Here is an 18,611-nt window from a genome sequence, read left to right as displayed (position 1 = left end):
ACAGCCCCAAGTGCAAGGTTGCCAGGCGACAGTGCAGGTGTGCAATTGGAGGGCAGGGACCAGTGCAGTGACAGACAGGAGAGCAGCAGGGAAGAGGGAGAGAGAAGGCAGAAGCAAAGAAGAGTCTTGAGCAGCTTCTGGAACCGGAGATGGTTCTGTACAGGTTACAGAGAGGCCGGGAGGCTGTTCCAGAGGGGGGTACCAGCAGAAGAGAGAGATCTTCCTCCAGCTCTTTGCCTGGAAAAGCGATTGACCCTCAAGGAGTTGGAGGTGGAAGAGCAAAGAGCTAGAGTAGGGAGATACTTCAGAAGAGAAAACTGCCGATTTTTTGGTCCCAGCCCCCAGAAGGCTTTGTGGACAATGCAAAGGGTCTTGAATTTGATCCTTGCAGCCACAGGGAGTCAATGGAGAGATTTCAGTGCTCGAGAGATGCAATCCCTGGGCTTGAGGCCAAAAACAAGTCTCGCAGTCCTGTTCTGGATGAGTTTATTTATTTATAGTGCGCGCCAGACCCTGGGGCATCAGGGCGCAAGACATAAGAATACATTAAGCTTAGTTACATAGATACACGAAATACATCAGGTACATGAATTACATCAGGGATCGTGCAGGAGAGCGTGATTTGCATGAAGATTAAAAGCAGTAATGGGAATTGATATACCGGGTAGGTATCCAATAAGGATGAAAACACAGAAAACGAATCACTATCCAGAAAAAATATACAATGAGGACAGTAACACAGTCAAGAACACAGTTGGCAAAGTATAAAGGCTCAGGACTGCGTGGTAAAGGCAGCTATAGTATGGCTATAACATGGTATTTTACTTGTCGTTTTCTTTCAGCCAGTCAATCGTGTTCGGTCTAAATTTGGCGAGGGTTTGATATTCTTAGGCCTGGAGGAAGAGAGTTCCACAGTTGAGCTGCCTTAACTGGGAAGCTAGATCCCCCAATGGTGGATAGTTTAAAGCGTGGTACGAGGAGACAGTTAGAGTTAGAAGATCTGGTCGGTCTGAAAGATGTTTTTCTGATAATCCCATCGGTCAAATATGGCAGTGCTTTATTATTTAGACATTTAAAGGTAAGGGTGGCAATTTTGAGTCTAATTTTGTCGAAAGTAGATAGCCATTTGTGTTTTCTTCTAGTGGAGATATGTGTTCCTTCTTATTTATCATGAGTGCCGCTCTCGGAGCATAATTCTGGACTACCTGTATTATATGGATAATATGTTTACTCGCACCAATGTATGGGCCATTACAATAATCCAATTTAGAGAGTATGAGGGCTCTAGAGAGTATTAGACAGCTGTTTGTGAAGAGAAATGTTTTACTTGCTCTGATTAATTTACACGTATATGCAGTAGCGGATGCCAGGGAATTGACTTGTTTAGTAAAGTTAAGGGTGGCATCTAAGTAAAAACCTAGGGTCTTCACCTCTTTAGCTACTTTAATGTCATTGCCATCAATAGTGAAGTGAGCATAGTCCGGGCTTAATTTGGATAGGTGGGCTGTGGTGCCTAGGACAATAAACTCTGTTTTATCATCGTTCAGGCATAGTCCATGGGTGGCCATCCATGCCTGAACGATGCCATAAATTCTATTCACCAAAGCCAGGTCCAGGGAGTAGTCTCCAGTAAGAGATAGGAGGATTTGAGTATTGTATGAGTAAATCGTGTAGGCGATACCCAAATGGTCCATTTCATCAAAGAGGGGCTTGGTGAATACATTATAGAGAGTTGGTGACACGCAGGAGCCTTGGGGTACACCGCAAGTAATAGGGATGGGGTCTGCTAATGTCGAGGGTGAGAAGACTCTCATAGTCCTATTGCTCAGGAATGACTCAATCCAAATGATAGCTTCCTTAGAGAAGTGAGCTGTGGAGTGTAGCTGGCTGCATAGGACTTTGTGGTCAACAAGGTCAAATGCAGCCGAGAGGTCTAGGAGGAGGAGTAGGGCTGATTGGCCCTTGTCTCCAAGTTCATCTATTTGGGCCTTAAGATCAATAAGAGCTGTTTCCGTACCATGTTGAGGACGGAAACCCGATTGGCGAGATCCTAGTAAAAGGTTGGATTCCAGGAAGTTCTGGATTTGAATGTATGCCACTTTATCTAGATTTTTTAGGAGAAATGGCACAGTTGTAATGGGTCTATAATTTGTGGGTATGGTTGGATCAAGGGTTTTCTTTTTGAGGAGTGGTAGTACCCAGGATTCTTTCAAATTGTTAGGGACAGTGCCAGATGTGAATAAAGAATTAATAAGTTTAGATATGAAGGGAACAAGTTCTCTGGCAGTGTCCTTAATGAGTTGTGCAGGCCATTGGTCGCCCTTACAGTTAGAAGGTTTCAGTCCAAGTAAAACCTTCTCCACCTCAATAACAGAGACATTTGAGAAGCTGAAGCGTGTTTCTTATTTGTAGTGTGGCAGTGGTGCTATGCTAGGCATGGTTAAGGGTGCTAGTGAAGCTTTCTTGTGGGCAATTTTAGTTTGTAGGTTGGAAACTTTGTTCGTTAGTGCATGCTGGAGCACCACGTTTTGTCTTTGGTACAGTTTTCTTGCGGTAAGATGGGAGTTTCTAGTTCTTTTAGAATAGTGAACAATTCTTTGGTACTAGATTTAGATTGTGATTTTCTGTTTATACGTCTCCTGTTTGGCTAGGAGGATGTCTTTCTTGTATTGGGTTGAGACATTGGTAAGGTTTGTTTTATTTTCTGCTGAAGGTGAGAGTCTCCAGGCAGTTTCGCATTTTCTTTTGAGTAGTCTTAGATTCTTTAAGTGTGGGGTGAACCAAGTATTGAGATGTTTTTTGGGTTTACTCTTCCTTAGTTTGAGAGGTGCAATGTCGTCAAGGGCGATAGTCATAGCTTTGTTGTATTGTTCAACCAGTGAATTAGGGTCCAAGTTTTCGGGTAAGGAGTTAAGGTTAGGTAGTATGTATGGAAGTAGTTTGTCTACTGTCATGTTTTTTTTGTTCCTCGTGAGAGTTGGTGGGGCTCGCAGGGTAGTTTGAGCTGTAGCCGATTTGGTTGCCAGTGTGAATGACAAAAGATAATGGTCAGTCCAGATTTGGGGAGCAGTAGTAGTGATGGTGACATTGCAGTTATACTCTGCGATCCAATCGAGCATGTGTCCCTTGTCATGAGTGAGTAGGCTAACCTTCTGAGTAAAACCTAGTTCTTTCAGGATGTTAGCAATGTCAGTAGATAGGGTATGTTTTGTGTCATTGTAGCCTAAGTTAAAGTCACCTAGCACTAAGGTTTGAGAGGGATTTTTTAAATTATTAGACAGAGACATGCCTTCAGGGAAGGTTCCAATAGCATCTGGTGGTCTATAAATAAGATGGATATTCAATGTTTGGGAATTGGCAATGGGTATTTTGACAGATAGGTATTCGCGAGATTTCAGAGTAGGTGTGGTGACTAATCTCATGGAGAGGTTAGTTTTGGCAATAATTGCTATTCCTCCTCGAAAGACAAGTCTGTCTGCTCTCAGGATAGTGTAATTATCAGGGACTGCCAGTGAAAGGGTAGGGCCTGCGGCATCATGTAACCACGATTCTGTGATGGCCAGGAAGTCAAGGTTATCTGTTACGATGATGTCCGATATTTCGGTTGGGTGTGCAACTAGGGACCTTGCATGTATTAGAGCTCCTTTAAGATTTGTTGGCGAGGACGGAGAGTAGAGGAAGGCAGATTTAAGAGGCTGTTCTAGTAGTCAAGCCCAGAGAGGACCAGAGCTCTAGAGACAGTGAGCTTCTGGGGGAAGGAGAGGAAAGGAAGAATACCCCTGAGGAGGTGAAGTTGGTTGCTTGACTTCTTAGAGACGTCCGAGATGTGAGGAGAGAGTGGAAGCGAGATAACCCTGAGGTTTTTAGCCACGCAGGTGGGAGCAGTAAGAGGGCCAAGGGAGGCAGGCCAGAGGCTGCAGGGAAAGATGTGTATGTGTGCTGATAAGGAGGTTCTCTGTCTTGCTGGCATTCAGGCAGAGATCATTGACAGCGCACCATTCTTGGATTGCAGACAGACAATCGGGATGAGAGAAGGAGAGGGGGCGGCAGAGCGGAGCCTGAAGACAAGCTGGGTGTAATCTGCATAGCACTGGAAGTTGGAGCAGAGTTCAGCAATGCGGTGGCCGAGAGGTGCCAAGTTGAACAGCCAGGGAGAAAGGTTAGACTCCTGGGGAACAGCGCAAGAGGAGAGAGAGATGGAGTAGAGGAAGGACCAAAGTTGGACCTGGGAGGGCCGGTCAGAGCGGAAAGAGTTCAGCCAGGCCAGAGCGGAAAGAGTTCAGCCAGACCAGAGCCTGATCAGTGATACCCAGGTCATCACAGAGCCGATTGAGCAGGATGGCATGGTTGACCGTGTCAAAGGCTGAGAAGAGATCAAGTAGGAGGAGGACAGAAGGGAGGTTAGAGACGAGGTAAGAGAGCAGGTCTTCACGGATGTTCAGGAGAGCTGTTTCCATGCTTCTGGCTGCTCTAAAGCCAGACTGGTGGGTTTATAGTCATAATGTTGAATGAAATAATATCGAAAGTCATAATGTCTAAAACAAAAAGTCGCTTTTTTTTGGGGCGTTTTTTGTTTGAAATGGGGGGGTCCCTCTTTTTTTTACCCCTTTTTTTTAACCCCCGGAACCCAAAAAAACATGTAAAATAAAAAATTCGACATTTTTTTTCCCGACATTATTGTTTAGACATTTTTGCAATTCGATATAATTTTTTCGACATTATGACTGCACACCAGACTGGTGGTCATGGAGACAACCAACAGATTCAGTGTGGAGATTAAGCTGGGAGATGGCCAGCTTTTCCTGGAGTTTTCCCAGGATAGCAGTGATAGAGATTGGGCGATAATTAGCCGGAAGGGAGGGGTCGGCTGATGGATTTTTGAGAAGAGGGTGCACAAGAGAGTGCTTCAGCGGGGAGGGGAAGGTTCCAGAGGCGAAAGAGTGGTTGCAGAAGTCAACCAAGGTTGGGGAGAGGGTGTCAATGTGGTACTTGATGGTTTTGGAAGAACAGGGAGGGACCTGTTTTGATGAGGTTTTCATGGCTCGGACTTGTGGAGAAGAGACTCCCAACCCCTTTTTTTTAAAGTTTTTTTTCCAAATTCATTATTTTGGAATTGGTTATTTTCGGGTTCATTGTAATGGGATTAGTTATTTTGTTATTCGTTATAATCACAGCATACCACCTGGCTGTACTTTGCATATGTGCTGCACATGGCTATATGATGATTATACCAGCCACAGAAGGCTCAATCCCCAGACCCTAGTGCGCTGGCTTGCAACCTTTGCCGCGCCAGATGTTTTGGACTACAACTTCCACCAGCCCCCTCTCCAATGGTAAGGGGGAGGGCTTGGCTCATAAGTTCTAGTCAAAAACCTCTGGGACGCCAAAGGTTTCAGACACATGTCCTAATGTAAATCACTGGTTTAATGTCATGACCTTGCACAACCTGCCAACAAGGACGAGAATGAGAAGAAGAAATAAGAGTCCAGGTTACTGAACAAGTTATTTTCCTACAGCCATCATTCCTTTTCGGACTCCGACTGCAGCAACATCCCTTGCAGTGGAATTGGAGATGGAAGAGCATGGCCTGACCCTCGAACAGATCAGACAAACCCCTTTCCCTTCTCCCATGAAGACTTCCTTCACTGACATGCACATAGGCAGTCCATGGCGGCCATCTTCTTGCACAATACTCTGTTCTGTGCTGCTCATTCTTGGGGCTCCATGAAGTCGCCACACCCACAGCACGGTGTACATGTATTCTCCAATGGAGCAGCCCGAACAGTGTGGCGGGAATCCCTGTCCCTCCAATCCCCACTCCACCCGCCCTAACCTTCCCCTGCAAAACACCTTCCCATAGAAACACCATTCCCAATTGTGTCGAGGACAGAGGAGTTCAAGCTGAACACAAACTGGGGCAGAGTCAAACTCTGGGACTTAGGACCCTGGTCACCTCTTGACTGTTGGAACACTATTATTCCTTTTGTTGATCCTGAGCCCCAGGCTCTTTTAAGGAGATTCATCCAGATGTCGTTATCCTTAGTCCAACCCTTCCTTGGCTATATAATAAATAAAAACCTGCCACTTAACCCTAGCAGAAGCCTCAAGACTTCTGCTTTTCTCTCACTGCCACACCGAGAACTCAGGAACGTGTGCCGTTGGTGGAAGCATGCTTTCAAGCAGTTGCCCCAAATGCCTCAATATGAGCAGTTCAGTACTGTGACCTTGTCATGAGGGTATAGGAACCCCTGTCATCCTGGGGTGGGATGACTACCAGGGAGGAATCCACAGCCACGCCTACCGTAGAGAGATACAGTGGCAGTTGGGAGGGCCCAACCTACTGTCCCCTCCTGCTGTGCTTATTTGTTTGTGCAATAACCATTTGCATCACCCCATGCCGAAAAATCCTAATGGTGGCCAAGATTCCTTTTCATTCAGTTGCAGGGATGCCGCAGATGTGGAAGAAGCGAGTAAGTGCCAGCGAGAGACTTACCAGCACCCACTGCAAAGGCATTGTTACGACTGGCCAAAGGAGAGAGGGTAGCAGAAATTTGGCACGCCATCTTGGAGTCCCATGCAAGAGACATATTAACACTGCTGGAGCCAAGTGAGGACCTGCAGCTCCTATTCAGCGGTCTGTAGAGCCGCTCACCGCACACCTACCTCGCCACGTTCAGTAAACAAACTGAAGCAGGCTGTGTAGACCACCATGGACATAACAAACCCCACCACATGAAAAGTGAACATCTCTTGGTGCGGCCAGGCCGGACCCACACAAGCTGGGACCTTGCACCAGACAAACCACCATCATTGTTCCAAGGCAGCACTGTATGGAGAAAAGGGTGGGACTTGAGGGACCATTTTAAGATTTTCCTTAAACACCACCTGGGTGGGGAAGCCATGGCCATATTCTAAAGGGACAACAGACCAACCAGAAGAGAAAGCAGGAGTTTAAAAAAAGACCCTAGGAAATGGGAAGTTGGGGAGCGTTGTTCGGTTGAGGACATAGGAGGAGGAGGTGGCAGACCAAGAGCTCAGCAGGAGGAAGGACAGTGTAGACGATTTTGAGAGCTGGTGAGGCATTAGTTAATGAATAGAAGTGAAACCTGGCTTTGAGTGTGCAGGTAAGGGTGGCAAGTGTGTCTGAGAGTGAGTGTAGGGAGAGAATGTGAAGTGTGTGTTAATGAAAGGAGGGTGCTTGAATAGAAAGTGGGGTGGAGTAGGGAGTAATAGGGGAGGATGGAGTGGTAGAGTGGAGGAAGGAATACTGTGGAATAGTAAGCAGTAGTGGAGGAAGGTGTAGTAACAACCAAGGGTGGCGGCAAGGGAAAGAATTTGTAAGGGATAATTGAGGGACTAAAGAGAGAGACCAGGACTAGAACATGTGGGCGGAGTAGAAGGGAGAAGAGTAGCAAGAAGGTAGCATCAGGAATTGGGAGGGATAAGGGTACGAGGGTGTGATTGGAAGGAGACTGAATCGGCAGAGTGTCTGGAAGGCACAATTAAAGATCCCTTTGCAGACAACTAACCACTGGATAGTGAAGTGACAGTTTCGGAAAGTCTGAGTACGTTTTTATAAGGCACTGGTCTTTAGGTTTTTACTCTGAGCACAAGTCAGAACTTACTTAGGCAGTAGATGGAAAGCTGCATTATATACTAATTTGGGAGTATGGATGCCTGGGTTAGGGAGGATTGGTGCTTTCTATACGGGAGAGGGGGTGACTCTAGGGCCCTGAAAGGTCAAATTAAATCCCTTCAACCTTCTGCAACTCTATTTTCAGCAATCTGCGACACATGGTGACTTCGTGAGACCCTATGAACCCCAATAAAGAGGTCATCCACTGCCATGCAAATAGTGAGATTAACAAATATGTCACGAGTCCCCACGAAAGTAACCCTGGGAGCAGCAGGGTATAATTGATGTGATTTAGGGGCCGATTCATGGAACAAACGTGCGCCGAAAATCTTCGCGCAAGCAGGCGCAAGCGGAAAAAAACAGGCGCACGCGTGCGATTCATGGAAGTCCCTGCGCGTGTTCACCTCGGGATGTGCGCCAAACCCGTGCATGGCGCACAAGTCACTGCAACATCCCGAAAGGCGTGCGCAACGCGCACAGTGAAAGCGCACAACCTCGGCGCATACACCAGAAAGTGGGTGGGACACGGGGCGTAACGCGCGGAATGGGGAACAACGCGCGAAAATAAGGGCGTAACTGGGGATGTACTGCAGGGAAGCAGACGGAACGCCCACACACACTCGAACCACACGTATTCATGGAATCGAATAGGGCAAAGCCACGCATAGCCAAAGACGCGCACAAGCTGAAACGCGTCCGCCACACGAAGGCAGGCGGTAGAGTCCCAGCGCATCACAAAAGTGGCAACATACAGCAATTGGGCCTGTGCGAGCGGGGCACGTGTATTGCGGGGGTGCGCGGGAAGCAACACACGCGATCGAGAAGGGTACGTGTATTTCGGGGGTGCGCGTGAAGTGTCACACGCGATTGAGCGGGGTACGTGTATTTCGGGGGCGCGCGGGAAGTTACACACGCGATTGAGCGGGGTACGTGTATTTCGGGGGTGCGCGGGAAGTTACACACGCGATTGAGTGGGGTACGTGTATTTCGGGGGCGCGCGGGAAGTTACACACGCGATTGAGCGGGGTACGTGAATTTCGGGGGCGCGCGGGAAGTTACACACGCGATTGAGCGGGGTACGTGTATTTCGGGGGCGCGCGGGAAGTTACATATACGCGATTGAGCGAGGTACGTGTATTTCGGGGGTGCGCGGGAAGTTACACACGCGATTGAGCGGGGTACGTGTATTTCGGGGGTGCGCGGGAAGTTACACACGCGATTGAGCGGGGTACGTGTATTTCGGGGGTTTGCGGGAAGTCACACACGCAATCTCATCAGGGTACGTGTATTTCAGGGTGCGGGGGGGGGGAAGTATCCCACGCAACATCAGCAGGGTACGTGTATTCCAGGGGTGCGAGGGAAGTTCCACACGCAATTCCATCAGGGTACGTGTATTACAGGGGTGCTCGGGAAGTTCCACACGCGATCTCATTAGGGTACGTGTATTACAGGGGTGCGCGGGGAGCAGCACACGTGAATTGCACGTGTGGGTCATCCCAGGTGTTCCCTCTACACCCTCCACGGCCCCTGCAGGTGGCTCACACCACAGGGGCCTACCCAGCACATGTCCTGCAGGCACCCCATCCACCATGGCCATGCCCACCAGCCAACCCACATGTCAACTTGCACTACTGCCCACCAACGCATGTCCCCCTGCACCCCCAGCCACCAGGGGCACCCTCCACCAGGCCCCCACCCATGTCTCCCACCACCCCCACCCCCCACCAGTGCAGGGGCACCCACCATCAGGCCCCCACCCATGTCTCCCAGCACCCCCACCCCCCAGCCACCAGGGGCAGCCTCCACCAGGCCCCCCCACCCATGTCTCCCAGCACCCCCACCCCCCAGTCACCAGGGGCAGCCTCCACCAGGCCCCCACCCATGTCTCCCAGCACCCCCACCCCCCAGCAGTGCAGGGGCACCCACCACCAGGCCGCCACCCATGTCTCCCAGCACCCCAACCCACCCGGGGCACCTACCACCAGGCCCCCACCCATGTCTCCAATCACCCCCAGCCACCAGGGGCAGCCTCCACCAGGCCCCCACCCATGTCTCCCACCACCCCCACCCCCCAGCAGTGCAGGGGCACCCACCACCAGGCCCCCACCCATGTCTCCCAGCACCCCCACCCCCCAGCCACCAGGGGCACCCACCACCAGGCCCCCACCCATGTCTCCCAGCACCCCCAGCCACCAGGGGCAGCCTCCACCAGGCCCCCACCCATGTCTCCCACCACCCCACTCCCCCAGCAGTGCAGGGGCAGCCTCCACCAGGCCCCCACCCATGTCTCCCAGCACCCCCACCCCCCAGCCACCAGGGGCAGCCTCCACCAGGCCCCCACCCATGTCTCCCAGCACCCCCACCCCCCAGCAGTGCAGGGGCAGCCTCCACCAGGCCCCCACCCATGTCTCCCACCACCCCCAGCAGTGCAGGAGCAGCCTCCACCAGGCCCCCACCCATGTCTCCCAGCACCCCCACCCCCCAGCCACCAGGGGCACCCACCACCAGGCCCCCACCCATGTCTCCCACCACCCCCACCCCCCAGCAGTGCAGGGGCAGCCTCCACCAGGCCCCCACCCATGTCTCCCAGCACCCCCAGCCACCAGGGGCAGCCTCCACCAGGCCCCCACCCATGTCTCCCACCACCCCCACCCCCACCCCCCAGTCACCAGGGGCAGCCTCCACCAGGCCCCCACCCATGTCTCCCACCACCCCCACCCACCAGCACTGTGGGGCACCTGTCAGCAGGCCCCCACCCATGTCCAACTCATGTTCCCCACCCCCCAGCCACCAGGGGCAGCCTCCACCAGGCCCCCACCCATGTCTCCCACCACCCCCACCCCCCAGCAGTGCAGGGGCAGCCTCCACCAGGCCCCCACCCATGTCTCCCACCACCCCCACCCCCCACCTCCCAGGGGCAGCCTCCACCAGGCCCCCACCCATGTCTCCCACCACCCCCAGCCACCAGGGGCAGCCTCCACCAGGCCCCCACCCATGTCTCTCACCACCCCCACCCCCCAGGGGCAGCCTCCACCAGGCCCCCACCCATGTCTCCCACCACCCCCACCCCTCCGTGACCAGGGGAAGCCTCCACCAGGCCCCCACCCATGTCTCCCAGCTCTCCCAGCACCCCCACCCCCCAGCAGTGCAGGGGCACCCACCACCAGGCCCTCACCCATGTCTCCCAGCACCCGCAGCCACCAGGGCACCCACCACCAGGCCCCCACCCATGTCTCCCAGCACCCCCACGCCACGACCACCAGGGGCAGCCTCCACCAGGCCCCCACCCATGTCTCCCACCACCCCCACCCCCCAGCAGTGCAGGGGCAGCCTCCACCAGGCCCCCACCCATGTCTCCCAGCACCCCACCCCCCAGCCACCAGGGGCAGCCTCCACCAGGCCCCCACCCATGTCTCCCACCACCCCCACCCCACAGCACTGTGGGGCACCTGCCAGCAGGCCCCCACCCATGTCCAACTCATGTTCCCCACCACCCCCACCCCCCAGCACTGTGGGGCACCTGCCAGCAGGCCCCCACCCATGTCCAACTCATGTTCTCCACCACCCCCACCCCCCAGCACTGTGGGGCACCTGCCAGCAGCCCCCCCCCCCTGTGCAACTCATGTTCCCCAGCCAACATGTCATCACAATCTAGATCCCTGGTCCCTATGGTCAGCCTCCAAATGCAAAACACCCACCCGAGTATTGCATCCATCCACCCACTCATAATTTGCAATTACATCACAGAACACCAATTGCAAGTTCCGAAACAAACACATTTCCCTCACATACACCCAATTTGTGTCAGTGAATCTCAAAACACATATCATGAAATGCATGAAACCAATGAGATACCACACATTGAAGTTCACCAAAAAAAAATGCATTAAAGGAAACATAAATAGAATCAAAAATGAAGAAACAGAAATGTGAATGTACAAAAATTAAAAGAAGCATGTCCGTGAAAAAAAGCAAAACCAAAAATAAAATTCCAAAGTAATGTTGTCCAAAGTCAATGTCCACAAAACAAAATCCAATGGGAAATAAAAAAGAAAGCCATTGCTCCATGGTTAAAATGTGAAAAAAAAATACAATCCAACAGTGAACTATGTACATGGGAACAAGCCAGGGTCCATTATCCCAACAAAAGAAAGGAAACCTATCTAACTACACTAACTAATAAAATAAACAATATACAAAAATGTGGCCAATGTCCGAAAGGTCCAAATAAAATCAAAACAAAAATGAAACCTAACACTACCTACATAACTATGTACAAGGGCAGCGGGCTAGTTTCACGGCTCACTTGTGGATGTCCCGGGCCAGGGCATCATCGAACTCCTCCTCAATGTCCAGGAGGCGGTCCTCCTCCATGGCCCCGAGGGTCCGCAGGGCCGTCGACGTGTCCACCTCCAAACCCCTGCGGATTGCCTCGAGGCACTCGGCCCGCCTCAGGGCCCTCCGCATGGAGTTCTCTGCCCTGATCATTGTGAGCCGTGCCTCTTCCGCCCGCTGCCGCTCCGCATCTATGGCGTGGCCCAACCGCTGCCACACGGAAGACACTCTCTGTCCTGGGTCCTCCTGCCCTCTGGCCGATGCCTGCCCCTCCGATGTTGAAGGCCCCGAGCCTTCATGGCTCCCACCACGTTGCTGCTGCTGTGCCTCTGCCCATGCACTGCCTCCTGCTGCCTGCACATCCTCCGCCGGCTGGGGTGCAGTCGTAGATGTGGCCACCCCTGCTGGACGTCCGACTCCCGACTGTGGCAGGGATGCCTCCTCCACCAGCCTGGCCGCACCGTCAGAGGCAGCTCCACACGGCACCCAGGTGACTGATGGGTGGGAAGATGGCACGGAGGACGACTGGCGCGTAGGGGGTCCAGTTGAGGAGGGGGTCGTAGCAAGCCCCATCAGACGGAGGAATCTGGCCTGGGTGACCTGTCCCAGCAGGCTGACGTGGTCAACAAGCCATTCGAGATGACGTGCAGTCTCCTCATGAAAAGACTGCAGGTCACCTCGCATGGCCCGTTGACGCAACGCCACACCAGCCAGGACAGGCTCGACCCGGATAGCCACGTCCGCAGGCAGAGGAAGGCCAGTTGACATGAGCTCATCCCCTGCCTGAAAACTGGTCTGGACGTAGGCATCCCTGCTGGTGCAAGATGATGCAGGGACAGGATCAGGGACAGGATTGCACACAGGCACCTCCGCGGCGGCCTGTGCTGCCTCCTGTCCCTGGTCCTGCACTGCACCACTATCACCAGTGGGATCCCCACCTCCAGACCCCGTCTCTGGTGCTTGCACGGCCTCCTCCTCCACCAAACCCCCCACCAACCTGGATGACTCTGTGCCATCTTCCCCTGTTGGGCCCTGTGGGGTCCCAGCTGTCCCTTCTGCTGCCGAGGAGTCCAACTCCAACCTCCGCCTCTTGGACCTCCCCCCGGCAGCTGCGGCCTGGGACGCGTCACCGGACTCCTCACTCCCCGACGAGATCACAACATGGGAGGGGAGCCGGGCCTTGCGTCTCCGGCTGGCGGTGGGATCCCCGCCGCTGTGCTCCACAGCACCTTCTCTGCCCTCTTCATCAGTTGACGCTGCAGACAGGGAGAAACAAAACACAGGCATCAGGGCACTGTACAATGGACACATACACACATGACAGTTGTACATGAGTGGCATTGGCAAACCTAAGACATGTCATCACAATCCCCAACACACATGTCATTTCAACTCGCACACATGAGCCATACCACAGCCATATCGCAACTGCCAGTACCATCCATACACATACAACAGCATGAGCAGCCAAAGGTGAGCCAGACATCACATGCAACACAGGAAGTGCACCACACATGTACACACACCACCACACTTGCATGCATGTGTACACCTCTGCCAAGTGTCGCAGTGTTCAGACGGGCATCCATGTCACATCTGCCAATCGGGCTTCCACATACCGCTGTCACATGCATCTATGTTGCATCACTGTTGCACCCTTGTCAAATACACACACATGCACACAGTGCTGATACATGCAGCCGAAAACAACATACATGCGTGATATCACGGACATGTCTACTTACATACACATTCATCCAAACATGTGTGCCCACACAACTGCATTTGGCATGCAAGCCTACACACACAAGCACCATCCATGTCTCACACATTCCAGCCCTCGCATGTGTTAGCCCCACGGCCCTGTACACCCCCACCCATACTCGACCCCACACAAACAGATGTGCAACCTGCACACTACTGAATAATCACCACACGCACTGCTCACAATCAGGATGCATGTACACTCACCGCTCGACTCCAGACGGGTCTGCCTCTCAAGGACCTGGACGTGGAGCGCTGGGGATATGCGTTCCAGGACCCTCATCTGTTCTTCCGACAAGTGGCCCCGGCGCCCCTTGGCATCCGCTGCCTTCAAGAGGTGCCGGGCCTTGTTCAGGGTCCTGGACCTGAAGTCCTCCCAGCGCTTCTTGACATGTTGTAAGTCGCGGACTGCCACCCCCTCCGCGTTGATGGCAGTCACGATGTCAGTCCAGATCCGAGTCCGTCCTTCCTTGTCGGCGCGGGAACTTCCGAAGAGGGCATCATACTGCCCCAGGACTTGCTCCACCAGGACACCAACTTCGGTGGCACTGAAGCTGGTGCCCCTCTGCCTCTCTGGCCGGGGGTTGTCGGTGGTCTCAGATGGTGTTTGCCCCGACATGACAACCCCAGAGGCAGGAGTGGGTGGGCAACTGGGTCCTGGGGCTGGGCTGTGGAGCGATGGAATCCCAGTCGGGAGTCTTCGGTTCCAGCAGGGGTGGTCACAGCAATAGCACCCCTGGCTGATGTGCAGGCAGCAAATGGCAGGGCACGTGGGCAGCAGGCAGTCAGGCAGCAGCAGATGGCAGGTGGGAGCGTGCTCGGGGCTCTGGGGGGCAGTAGTTCGGCCTTCTGGGAAGGAGCGTGGTCTTCCGTGTGCTTACGCTTGGCCAGCTTGATACGGAGTGATTTGGCACGTGAAAAATCTGCACGTCAGCGTGTGATTCGAGGAAAGGCCCTTAGCGCGTATGCACGGCAGCACGCATATGCGATTTCATTGGACCAAAGGCCCTTAGCGCGTGAGCGCGTCTGTGACGTGACGAGCGGGTGTTTCCCTCATTGCACGTGATGACAGAACACACGTGGATTTCCACCAATCGCGTGTGAAAGTTCCCGGCACCCCAGAACACACGTACCCAGGCCAATCGCGTGTACGCTCACTCCCCTCCGATCACACGCGATGACACTCGGACCTACAGTCTTACCACGTATCCGAATACGGGAAACCCGCGCACGGCAAAAGACGTGCACAGGCGTCAACGCGTCTGCCCACACGAAGGCAGGCGGAGGCGTCCCCGCGCACAACATAAAAGTGCGCGCAAACAACAAACGCTTATATACAGCTACGATGAATGCCCCATTTGTCGCTGCACTGATCGTGGGACACCGCAGGAGGAGGAGAATAGCCAGGGCACGCATTTTCGCACCACGGACAAGCTTTTTTGGGATGCCTGACGACCAGGTCTACGGCAGGTATAGGTTTCCACCCCATATCATCCTAGACCTTGTCAGGGAGTGGGAAGATGACCTCACATCCCCCACCCTTTGCTCCCAAGCATTGAGCCCCTTGGAGAAGCTGCTCAATGTCCTGCATTTTTTGGCCACTGGGTCATTTCAGCGGACCACTGCCATAGTGGGGGGGGGTCTCACAGGCCACGCAGTCACGCTGCCTACACCAGGTACTGGCAATTATGACAGCGCGCCCCTCAGTCCGCAGGCACATATACATGCCCAGAACACCCGCAGAAAGGCAGGCCGTTGTCCTGGATTTTTTCAGGGTGGCACACTTCCCCAAAGTGCTCGGTGCCATAGATTGCACCCATGTGGCCCTACGTCCACCTAGGGCCATTGAGCACATCTACCGAAACCGCAAGCACTGGCATTCCATCAATGTACAGGTGGTATGTGATGCAAAGGGAATCATCACCTCTGTTTATGCAAACTACCCTGGATCCACCCATGACAGTTTCATATACAGAATGTCCGCCCTGAGCCGGGCCCTGGAAGCTGGGCAGCATGGCGACACATGGCTCCTAGGTCAGTACAAATGCCCTTGCACATGCATGCAAGTCACACACAGACAAATATCCAAACCCTAATGATCTCAACTATTATCACCTCCCCAGGGGACAGTGCCTACCCTCTGAGCAACCACATGATGACGCCAATCCGGAACCCCACCACACCACCCCAGGCAAGATACAACGCCGCCCATATTGCAACAAGGGGCATAGTGGAGCGCACATTCGGAGTGCTAAAGTCACGTTTCCGCTCCCTTGACCGCTCTGGTGGGCAACTACTCTATGCACCACTAGTAGTGTGCAGGATCATTGTGGCAGCATGTGTCCTGCACAATGTTGCAACACGGCAGGGCGTCCCAGTGGACATGGTGGTGCCCCCACATCCCCAACCACAGGCACAGGCGCTGCCCATGGGAGGGGACAGGGCACGTGGCGAGGAAGCCCGGACCCAGCTTGTGGCCACATTTTTCACCTAAACTCCCACCCCTGCGGAGTGCACACAGGCCTGGCACATACCAGGTGACAATCGATGATGACAAAGAGACAGTCAACTGTCACAACCCTACCACCCTGAGATAGTTGCCATGGAAGTGCCACATCGTCTGCATCCCTAGCTACTTAAACACAAGCTATCCTGTGTGACCAAAAGGCACACATATGACATGATATGGGCCATACACAAGTATTCCAAGGCGCAATGAGGCAGGGAGGGGGGAACACAGAGAACGGTACTACTAGGCCAGGTGTCATTGAGATCGTGCAATTGCAGGGGTAGGGGGAAGGGAAAAGTGCAAGGGGAAGGGTGGGGGTGAGTCAATACATAGGTCGCCTGGTGGAAACTGCAAAGGTAAGTGCAGACAAGTGCTGGGAAGGGAGGGCTGTAGGGATAGAGAGACAGTACTGCAGTGCAGGGGTTGCCAGGGAGGCAGTGCAAGTGGAGAGTGGCTGGGCCAGGGACCGAGGTCGGTGAGAGTGGCCCAGTTGCAGCACCTGTGCAGTTCCAGTGAAGAATTCTGCAAGGGAGAGGCAGAGAGTAAGCAGAAGCAAAGAGGAAGGTCTTGAGGCGCTTCCAGAACTGGAGATGGTTCCCCTCAAGTTCAAGTCAGGCAGGAAGTCTGTACCAGGGGGAGGGCCCTGCTGCGGAGAGAAATCTACCCCCAGCTAGTTGCTCTGAGAAGCGGATGACCCGGACATGCAAGGTGTGCATCAAACACACCTGCAAAACAGGCCATGGCCATCACTGTCATGTCACTCAAACCCTCCCAAACATCAACATGACATGGCAAGAAATACCCATACACCAACGCAGTAACGATAAGGTACACATTGCCATGTCCTAAACGTGCAGTGGCATCGGACAATGATGCCTGACCCGGAATCGGATGAAATGACAGACCAACAAAATCTCCCACCCAAAATAAGTCATTTCCAAATGCATGACAACAGTCGTAGACGTAACATCACAATGAATGCCTGTCTACATGCACATTATGCATTGCAAAATCAACACTGCAGCTCATGTGTGCAGTGTCCTACTCCTGCATCACACTGCTCAGCGCACAGCACAGTGAACAGCCATTGTGTGTGATGCACACCCTGAGCATCACATCTAAGTGACAGACCATATCAAACATCAAATTAGGCATGTACTGGATCCATAATCGGTCACAGAACATGTGCTGCCGGGACACAGTGGGCACCAGAAGGCAAACAGTGTACATGAGAATATGTAAGGGTGGGAGTACATGTAGTGCATCAGAGTGCAAGTGTGTGGTTCTGCAAGGACATGCACTCCACATATGCATGTGCACTTAAGTGACCATCAGTGTTCCCTACACATCACATGTGAACATCCACCATGTGTACACCCCAGCATGTCAAACCACAACTATCCCCTCGCACCTGAAAGGAAAACACAACACATGAACAAGCATTGATCAGCAGAACACAACATGTACATAGGATACCACCATTACTATGTCAGAGTTCCCATCACACTGCAGGGCAAGGCAACTATCAACAACAACCCCCCCCCCCTCCCTCACAAATTACCATGACCCACGAACAACTGCACCTGGGTCATGGAGCCTCCAAACCTCAATTCCACCTGACCACAGGATCACCTTTACCCTTCGTCACCATCTCCCACCTTGTGTGTAAAAAGATGCCTGAACCCTCAGAATCCACACTCATTTCCAAAATCACAAAATCCAAGGCATAAAAACTAACCCGAACACCCTCCAGTAGATGACTTGACGTAGCAGTACCTCACAAAGGCCAAGTACTACCACAATGATGCAACAACCAAGGTAGCACAGCAAAACAATGTCACGACAGGATGTGAGGCATGTGTGGTACATGACATAGGATGATGCACCATGAATGGATGTGTACTGTCACAGGTCCCCTGTACAGGCGCGGGAGTGTCACGAAACAACCACCCACACCATGTCCCGGGTGCTTGCAAGGTCAAACTCACACAGGCCCCTGAGACCCTGGTGGGGAATGAGGTTCAGGGATATGCAGTCGGGACAGGTGTTGACACACTGGATGACTGGAATGAGTGGCAGGAGAGGGGAGGAGGAATGACACATGAAACTAGGGAATGCACGAAAATGTACAACCTGCATGAACACATACACAATCCAAACAAACTTGGACATCATTATCATGGCCTTCTGCAGTCCAGGCTCAGGAGTGGTACGAACCAACCACCCCCTCTAGGGTTTTGGCACCTGCAAGTTCGGGGCTTACACAGGCATCCGCAACGCCAGTGGGGAAAGAGGGTCAGGGAACGTTGCTTGGATAGGCACGGGAAGCAGGAACACCGGGTAGAGGGTACAGGTTTCAAAATTGCA

Source organism: Ambystoma mexicanum, chromosome 3p, assembly GCF_040938575.1.
Source record: "Ambystoma mexicanum isolate Mex_15411 chromosome 3p, UKY_AmexF1_1, whole genome shotgun sequence".
NCBI lineage: Eukaryota > Metazoa > Chordata > Amphibia > Caudata > Ambystomatidae > Ambystoma > Ambystoma mexicanum.
The sequence above is the reverse complement of the archived record's forward strand: the minus strand, read 5'-3'. Positions refer to the sequence as shown.